Source organism: Pyrus communis, chromosome 6, assembly GCF_041283825.1.
Source record: "Pyrus communis isolate YQ-2024b chromosome 6, ASM4128382v1, whole genome shotgun sequence".
In the NCBI taxonomy this organism is placed as follows: Eukaryota; Viridiplantae; Streptophyta; class Magnoliopsida; order Rosales; family Rosaceae; genus Pyrus; species Pyrus communis.
In genome coordinates, this window is record NC_142570.1 from 18,056,744 (window position 1) to 18,066,427 (window position 9,684).

A 9,684-nucleotide genomic window follows, 5' to 3' on the forward strand; every position below is an offset into this window, starting at 1 on the left:
TTTCTTATTTACAAAATCTCCTCATCAATGTTTGATCAATTACGTTGTCATTCTTTGAATATTTAGATCAGTTCAAATTTGTAAGTTGATCAGTTTCTTCAATATTTCTATCTCTGCATTGAAATTATTAACCAAATTTAAGTGTATAGTTGGTTGTCATGGCCATGTTATGGGTGTCAGATCCATAGGGTGCTTCTATGATCTATGTATCTAATCTACTACCATGGACCTTTGGACCAACCTCCCTCAGATATCCTGATCATCTTCTGAAACGTGGAATGGTCAACTTCAATTGAAAACGACCCAACTTAGGATACAAATATCTGGCTGAGAAAATACCTTCTCTGCTGTAGAATATAAATGATGAACGATGATGATGTTCTCAAAGTTCACAAGCTGAAGTAGTCCATATATATATATATATTCATATATTGGTATATATTATATAATACATACATACATAGATATATATATATATATATTATTTATAGTCCGCATATATATATAGTGATGTATGTAAACAAACATGTGAGGGCTATCTGATTTTTCTGCGGAAATAAGTATTTTTGGAGGCCCTGGCATGCATGCTATCATTGAACTGATTTGGCCACATGTTCATGAGCTCAAATTTTGGTTTCTTTCTTTATAGAAGATACAAAAAGGATCACTGAGCTCAAAAAAAAAACCTGATCAGGATCAGAGCAGATAGATTTCTTTTACATGAATTTCTGTATGACCAGTGTCTGTCAGTCGGTCCTTGAACAGGAGAGGCCCAGAGAGAGAGAGGGATTCATCCATATATTGGAACGCAGCTGTAGAGATGGAGACAGTACAAAGTCATTGTAGTTTTTGTCCTTTAATCCACCAACAGAAACATTTTGTATTTAGCTCCTTGATTTTACCTTTTGGCCTTTCTTTTTTAGGAGAAATTTTTAATTGTGACAGGAATTCAAGTAATACATTACGTGTTTTAATAGAAATAGTGGTAAATTTTATTTTTTAAGTTACTAACTTTTTAGCACACATATCCCATTATTTGTTTAATGACACGTGATGTACCGATTATATTGAAAAATCTCTCATTTTTTACCCAGCCTAGCTCTCACAAAAGGGTATTGGCATTTAATTGGTTGTGTAGTTTTCTGTCTAACGATAAGGTTTGAAGCTCTTTTACGAGCAAACGCACAAACAACTGTTCATGATCAACGTGCCTTTCTCAGTAAGTAATTATCAGCTCCGATTTCTGGTTGATGGATTGCTTCTGTTCAGGCAATGCAAATAGGTCATGCCAATCAAATTGAGAAACATAACATTAATTTGTGGGATAGAATAGCTAATGTAAATTACTTATTTTGATGCCAAAAGTTGGACCAAAGAGAGCCGACAAAGTGAAATAAAAGATTAAAAAAGTAGACACACGATTTATGTGGTTCATTCAAATTTGCGCTACATCTATAGTGTTTGTAATTCTCATTAAGGTAATCAGTGTTTCATAATATAATGGATTGGTTTAAGCATAATAGCCATTAGTTCAGGCCCTTCCCAAGGGGAGGAGTGGTATTTTTTTGCTTGTGAGGGAGTTCCCCATTATTGTCCCTCTTCGATGTAGGACTCTTGAAATTGTTATGGTAATTTGTGAAGGAAATTTTTTTATAAATTAAGCTCATTAAGCAACATAATACATGCATTTAACAATTCAATGGCGGAAGCATCCTTGTATGCACTCTAAAACAAAACATGAAATTCAAAGCCTAGTAATGGTGGTGAGCCAAGACTCAACTCAAATCATAAGGAGAGTTGAGAAACTTTATACCCTTGAAGCACCTTTTTGCTTAGCAAAGGTTAATCATCCATGAGAGGGCCTTCATTCCTTTGCATCCTTACTCCTTGGCTCCATGATATGGATGAATGAACCTTGCTTCTTGGCTCCTCGTCTTCTTGGATTTGAATGGAAGAAGGGATTCTCCAAAAGCCCCAAAGGAGAGGGCCTCTAAGTTCCTATACCAAGGATGGTTGAAGTAAGAAGACTGAATGGGAGGAAGGAAATGTGATAGGATTTTTAGTACCTGCACAAATATGGTTAAAATCACTTAAAAATACTTGTAAGAGTACAAGATTATCGTAGTATAGCTGTAACACCCCAACTCGAAAATTTTATTTCGGAAACAAATTTCGGTGATAGGCCAAAATTAAAATCTTGTTTAACTAACTACTATTAATTAGAATTCTCTATTGAAGTTTCTTAAACACTCACAAAATCTATAAATAGAATTTACTTACCAAAAACATAAGATTAAAATTTTAAATTAATCACCCAATTCATTTTCTTAGACAAATTTTCAACAAAAGATTAATCTCAATTATTTAAGGCTGCATCAAACCCCTGTTAGACTACCTACGTACCCTTGATGCGGGATCAAGCCTTTTGTAGTTCACCATTCATTCATTTATCCATTTCCAAAAATATTCTAGAAATGGAAATGTTCAACATTAACTTTCATAATCAAATCACCTCAAATGGGTACCAATTACGAATTTAAAATATCAAAATTTGCATGAAAAGGCAGGGTCAGCCCACTGGCCACACGCCGTCACAGGTGGCGGTTTCCGGCAAACAGAAACCTAATTTTCCGACTAGAAGTCTCACATGCGGACGAATGAGATGCATTTCTGGTACTGGACAAGCTCTCAGGGAATAATCTCTTTCTTATTTCTGCCTTTCTTAACTCTAAAAATTACCAAGTTTTACAGGCAAGTAGAGTTCAATGAGAGGAATAACTTTCATACTTGGGCTGAAGTCCAATTCGGTCGAAAAACACCTGAAATTGCCCACGAACCGCCGGAACCCTAGAATTGGGTATGCTTCAATTTGTTCTCAAAACGAACTCCAACGTCTCAACCATTGCTTGGGCTTTGCTCCTAAGGTGGAGGGAAGTATTTTGGTGGTGATAATCGAGGGAGTTATGTTCAGAATTCACGGATCGCTATCGTGGAACCCCTACACCCACCAATGCATTTCCCTCGATTCCAAAGCCAAATTGTATGAATTTTTGGGTGGAATTGGTAGAGGGAAGGCTAAGGAGTTGTTTCCAAGTGATGAATGGTGGTGATGTGCAGTGAAATGTCACGAATGGCGTCGAGTTTTGCCACAGGTCGGGTCGGAAAGAACACCTGTTTTTCCCTTTTTTTTTTTTTTTTTCCCCTTCTTCTTTTCCTTCTCTCCTTTCCCTCCTTTCCTTCCTCCTTGATTGGTCCATGTCCCTCCCTTTTCTTTCCTTTCTTATCCATCACAGCCGTCCATCTATCTCCTTTCTCTTCTTTTCCTTTTATCCTAGCCACACACGTGGCACATCTCATTGCTCCAGAAAATCTGGAACCTTCTAGTTAGAAGGAAAATTACCAAAATGTCCTTAACTTTTGTGACATCCCACATCGCCTAGGGGAGTGATCCTTATATGTATATTCCCATCTCTACCTAGCACGAGGCCTTTTGGGAGCTCACTGGCTTTGGGTTCCGTCGGAACTCCGAAGTTAAGCGAGTTCGGGCAAGAGCAATCCCATGATGGGTGACCCACTGGGAAGTTGCTCGTGAGTTCCTAAAAACAAAACCGTGAGGGAATGGTAAGCCCAAAGCGGACAATATCGTGCTACGGTGGTGGAGCGGGCCCGGGTAGTGATCCGCCCCGGGCCGGGATATTACAATTTGGTATCAGAGCCTAACCCTGGCCGTGGTGTGCCAACGATGACGTCAGGCCCCTAAGGGGGGTGGATTGTGACATCCCACATCGCCTAGGGGAGTGATCCTTATATGTATATTCCCATCTCTACCTAGCACGAGGCCTTTTGGGAGCTCACTGGCTTTGGGTTCCGTCAGAACTCCGAAGTTAAGCGAGTTCGGGCGAGAGCAATCCCATGATGGGTGACCCACTGGGAAGTTGCTCGTGAGTTCCCAAAAACAAAACCGTGAGGGAATGGTAAGCCCAAAGCGGACAATATCGTGCTACGGTGGTGGAGCGGGCCCGTGTAGTGATCCACCCCGGGCCGGGATGTTACAACTTTAAACGTTAATAACTTCTTCGTTATAACTCTGTTTCACGAACGGTTTTTGCCTACATGCTCGTATGATTGTCCTCTATCCAAATATATCAAGAAATATGATAAAATATGTGAGGACAAAAGACGTCCTCGTATAATTACATTAAACCAACCAGGGACATTTTCCTCATTTCCACTTATCCATAAATTTTGAAGGAAAACTAATGAAAAGGGCATGAAAAGTTTTAGTTTTAATAAAAAAACCATGTTATAAGTTTTGTTTAATAATTAGTACAAGGCCCATATTAAAGTAGTCCAACTAAAAATGGCCCAACTATAATAAATTATGATTTGTCGATTTTACCCCTAACTTTTTTAGGTTAAGTTCCAGATTTTCGTCGTTAATGGAGTTCATCATTGTTTTGCAAACCTTCTTCTATTTCTTTGAAACAAAAATATACATCCTCATGCTATTTAATTTATATTTTGTATTATTTTGTTGAAATGTGATCGTTGTTATTATTCAGTGTATTCGAGGTATTGTTTTTCAATTTTTCATCGTTTGTTTCTCCATAAAATAAATTTGAGATCTGCATCCTATTCAATAATAACGACTGGTCACTGTTTCTGGACTATAAAAATAAATTGTTTCTAGATTTTAGGCTGTTTCTGGAATCTAATTCACTGTTTATGGAATCATATTATTGTTTCTAGAATCTAAGTCACTGTTTCTATATCCAAAATGAAATAGACACACTGTTTCTTAAACGTAAGCTAGAAAAGAAATAGTGAAATTCACTGTATTTGGATTCAAAGCAAAATAAGCACCATGTTTCTTAAATATAATGAACTGATACATGAAAGAAAAGAAATAGTCAAAAGTTAAAACATAGACTGTTTCTGAATCTAAGTCACTATTTTTGAAATTTAAGTCACTGTTTCTGGAATTTAAGTCATTGTTTCTGGATTTTGGCTCTTTTCTTTCCAGATACAGTGTTTGTTTGTGCACAAACAAAACAAACACTGTATCTAATTTTTTTTTCCAGAAATAGTGTTATGCTTTGGGTTAACTAGAGACAGTTTTATGCTTTGATTCTTTTTTATTTCCAGACACTTTTTCGCTGGTTTTTGCCATTAAACTTCTTTGAACTTGTTTCGGCAGCTTTGTTCCGATGAATGTTTCCTTTTTCAAATTTAATTTGAACTTTGATTTGGTCATTTTTGAAATAGGGGAATTCGATTTGATAGGAAGACATGAAGTTATTATGGCGGTTTCGTGCTAGGTTGAGGTTGGTGAAGAGTCAAGACAATATCAAATCATTTAGGGGTATTTATGAAAGTGTAGATTTGTAGTGCGTTGGACTTGTAAGTTTGACCCGTGGACAATAGTTTTGGATGGTTTTTTATTAAACTTTGAGCCCTTTTGGTTAAATAACATTTTGGGATGGTTTTTTGTTAAATATTTGTTAGCCCAAGCCCTTTTCATTAAAACTCCCTAAATTTTATGACTTAAATTATAATAATTTCCGGTAACAAAATTTTAAAATTTCTCAATTAAATTTTCATAATCATAAATCAATTCATTTTTTATTTTCTCCACGTATTCATATTTATGAATATCAATTTCATATACTTAAAGTTTTCAGGGTATCACATTCGACCCCCATTAAAATAAATCTCATCCCCGAGATTTCTAACCATCGAATAACGAAAAGGGATTTAGAACAAATCCAACCGTTCCATTTATAGTGAATCAAATCATAACCTCAATCTATGATTTTATTCAAGCTCAAAATAAATAATTCAACGAATTAATTATCATGATTTTCACACATATACTCAAATTCCTAGCCACATTAATTGGTAGAATAAATATCAGAAATTCTAGCCATAGACATTGACAAAATAAATATCAAACATCAAGCCGCAATCCTCGTTGGCTAAATAAATACAAGATTATCCAACCATATCTACCAGTGGCTAGATAAATGCGAGCATAAGAACCACAATCATAGGTAAAACTACTTACCATCATTGGTTACACATAGCCGTCACCTTGATTCTTTCTCAAAATTTTTGGCCACAATCACTAGCGATACCAAACATCAGAAATTTTTTGCCATATTCTTTTTTTTTTTTTTTTTTTAAAAAGAATTATCATATATTCCATCGTAGCCATTATCGACCAAATAAATATCAGAATTTCAAGCCATAATCATCAGTGGCTAAGTAAATATTACAATTTCAAGTCAAACCAATAGAATTGGCAACCCAAATGTCAGAAATTCCATTGAAAGTCCTTGGAATTTCTAATCACAATCACTGTATAGAAATGTGGAATTTAAAACCATCCCGCAATTTTCGTTTATATTAAACGAACTCAAATTCTCATTCTATTATTCATGTCCACCAATAATTCAATAAATGAAGAAATCTCCATGGTTTATCCACAATTCCAATTATAATGAACAATTCATAACTTCGATTTATGATTTCTTTCCCGTTCGATAAATTTCATCTTGATTTTCATAAATATTAAAATTTTCAGCCATAAATATCATTGGCCATAAAATTTTAAAATTTCTAGCCATAAATATCATTGGAAAAACAACAATTTCATCACCTTTTTCTTTTATCCCGATAAGTGACTAGCAACTGGAAAAGATCGTAATATATCTGGTCAATACACATTACATTGATAACTCATTCTTACAGCCCACACATGGAGCTTTTCTCCAAGAAACACCTGGTCTTTGTGCCCATTCAAGTATTTCTCCACATTTCACGGGTCATTTTGCCCAAATCAACATTCACGGGGCCACTTTGCCCAATCAAACATCCACGGGCCATTTTGCCCAAACAACATTCCTCCCATTCCATGGGCCATCACGCCCAAATCAACATCCACGGGCCTTTTCGCCCAAATCAACATCCATGGGCCCTTTTTGCCCAATTCAACATTTCTCAATTGCACAGGTATAATAAGACTTTTCCATCTACTTGTCAGAATTTCACAACCATCTTAATGTTCAACATTTTCATAGTGCATATCATAATATCAACTCAATTTAAGATTAATCCGAAACTTTAAATCAAACACTCATTCTTAAAGCTACACATAAAATATGACATTTTAAAATTTTCTACTCCTACATAATTCAATTCACTTCATAGTGATTCACAATATAGGCATTTCACATAAATTCACCATTAGTCAAAGAACTTATGAAATAGTGCAATATCAACGCAATTCACAATTCACATCCACAACTATCAATAATAACTCACATTGTAAGGTAGGATCATTTGCTCTGATACCATTTTGTAACGCCTCGACCCAAAAATTTTATTTTGGAAACAAATTTCGGTGATAGGCCAAAATTAAACTCTTGTTTAACTAACTACTATTAATAAGAATTCTTTATTTAAGTTTCTTAAACACTCACAAAATCTATAAATAGAATTTACTTACCAAAAACATAAGATTAAAATTTTAAATTAATCACCCAATTCCTTTGTTTAGACAAATTTTCAACAAAAGATTAATCTCAATTATTTAAGGTTGTATCTAACCCCTATTAGACTGCCTACGTACCCTTGATGCGGGATCAAGCCTTTCGTAGTTCACCATTCATTCATTTATCCATTTTCAAAAATATTCTAGAAATGGAAACATTTAACATTAACTTTCATAATCGAATCACTGGCCACCCGTCACTGCAGGTGGTGGTTTCTGACGAACTGAAACCTAATTTTTCGACTAACTCTAAAAATTACCAAATTTTACAAGAAAGTAGAGTTCAATGAGGGGAACAACTTTTATACTTGGGCCGAAGTCCAATTCAGCCGGGAAACACCTGAACTTGCCCACGAACTGCCTGAACCCTAGAATTGGGTGTGCTTCGATTCGTTCTCAAAACGAACTCCGACTTCTCAACCACTTCTTGGGCTTTGTTGCTGAGGTGGAGGGAAGTATTTTGGTGGTGGTAATCGAGGTAATTACCTTCGGAATTCACGGATCGCTGTCGTGGAACCCCCACACCTACTGTTGCATTTTCGGCGATTCCAAGGCCAAATGCCTTTCCTTATAGATTTTAGCCTTCTTGTAGGACTCCTTATGAATTTTCTCAAGTTTGATAGGCTGTGCCGTTGCCATGTCCAATTCAGCAACCAGAACTTTTTCATTGATAGTTATCTGTCCTGTATCCAAATCTGTCAGATTGGTAAAAAGTTGATCATGTGGTGTATCAAACTTTAACTTTGCATGAACAACTCCTTCCAACATGTCAGTTTCCTTACATTCTTGCAGCCTTTCTGGAATGGGTTGTGATTGCGAATAAACTTGGGTGGCCAAAGGTTGTGGGAGGATTTTAGGATCAACATGTGTTGTTTCCTCCCTTAGGCGTGAATAGCTTGCAAATTGCTTCTTAGTTTCTGCACCAATATCATCTTTATCATTATAGCTTTTCCTACAGTTTAATGCTTGAATATGAAATCCTTGATTGGTTTTTTTAATGTACAACTCGATTGGTTCTAACAATTTAGAAAGTTTGTCCTCCGCCAAAAGCTCTTGTGGCACGTTAGGTTGCTCAAAATATTGCTCAAGATGCCTTTTCAAACTTGGAGTGTAGAGCTCCGAAGGGATTGTTCCAATGCCTTTTTGAGTCAATTCTCATATTGATATGTTTCTAGACAAACTTAGGAAAATATTCCCTTTCAGGGCACTACAAAATATCATGGGTCTGCAAATAGCAAAGTGCACAAATTGTAGGTTTAAATCCATAAAAACCTCATTCTGCAGATGTGACCCATAAAGGCGATCTTCCTGGTTGTATATTGAATCTAGGAGGAGGTGCAAATTCCATCATTGAATTGCTCTCAAAATCAACAAATTATAACCTAAAAAATAAAATAAAATCAAGTAAATGAAAAGTTATGTAAAAAAATAACTAACTAATAATAAGATAAACACAAATTATTTAAAACAATCTCCGGCAGCAACACCAATTTCTTGATAGGATTTTTAGTACCTGTGCAAATAGGGTTAAAATCACCTAAAAATACTTGCAAGAGTACAAGGTTATCGTAGTATAGTAGCTTAAGTAAGGTCGTTTTCCACAGGGATTGAATGAATAATTTGTATTCAAAAACCAACTCTTAATTAATTATTTAAAACAAAGTTTAGAAAAATTTGATTTTATGACCTAAAATTAAAAACAAAATTTAAATTAAAACAATTAAAGAAATTAGCAAAATAAAGAAAACAAAAGAAAAAAGTTTTAAAAATTAAAGCTGTGAAAGCACTAGAGTTATGCCGTCAACTTAACAATTCTATGTAATTTTACCAATTACTTATGAATTAAACATGCAACTTTGAAGGTTAGGTTTTCCTAATGCAAATTCTTCTCGTGATATTCAAGCAAGAACGTATATCTAATATGCAATCTATCTATGATATTCAGATCAAATGTAAACATGCAAGACTCATTAAGTTTTGTGAAAACCCTTTGAAAAACCATGCAACCCCTAAGAGTGTGAGATTCTCCTTAAGTGAATTTTCAATTATCAACCACACGAAGCAATACTCATTTCTCTGGTTATATTCCAACCGAATTGCATCCGATTACTTATCTAAACATCCTAATGGTA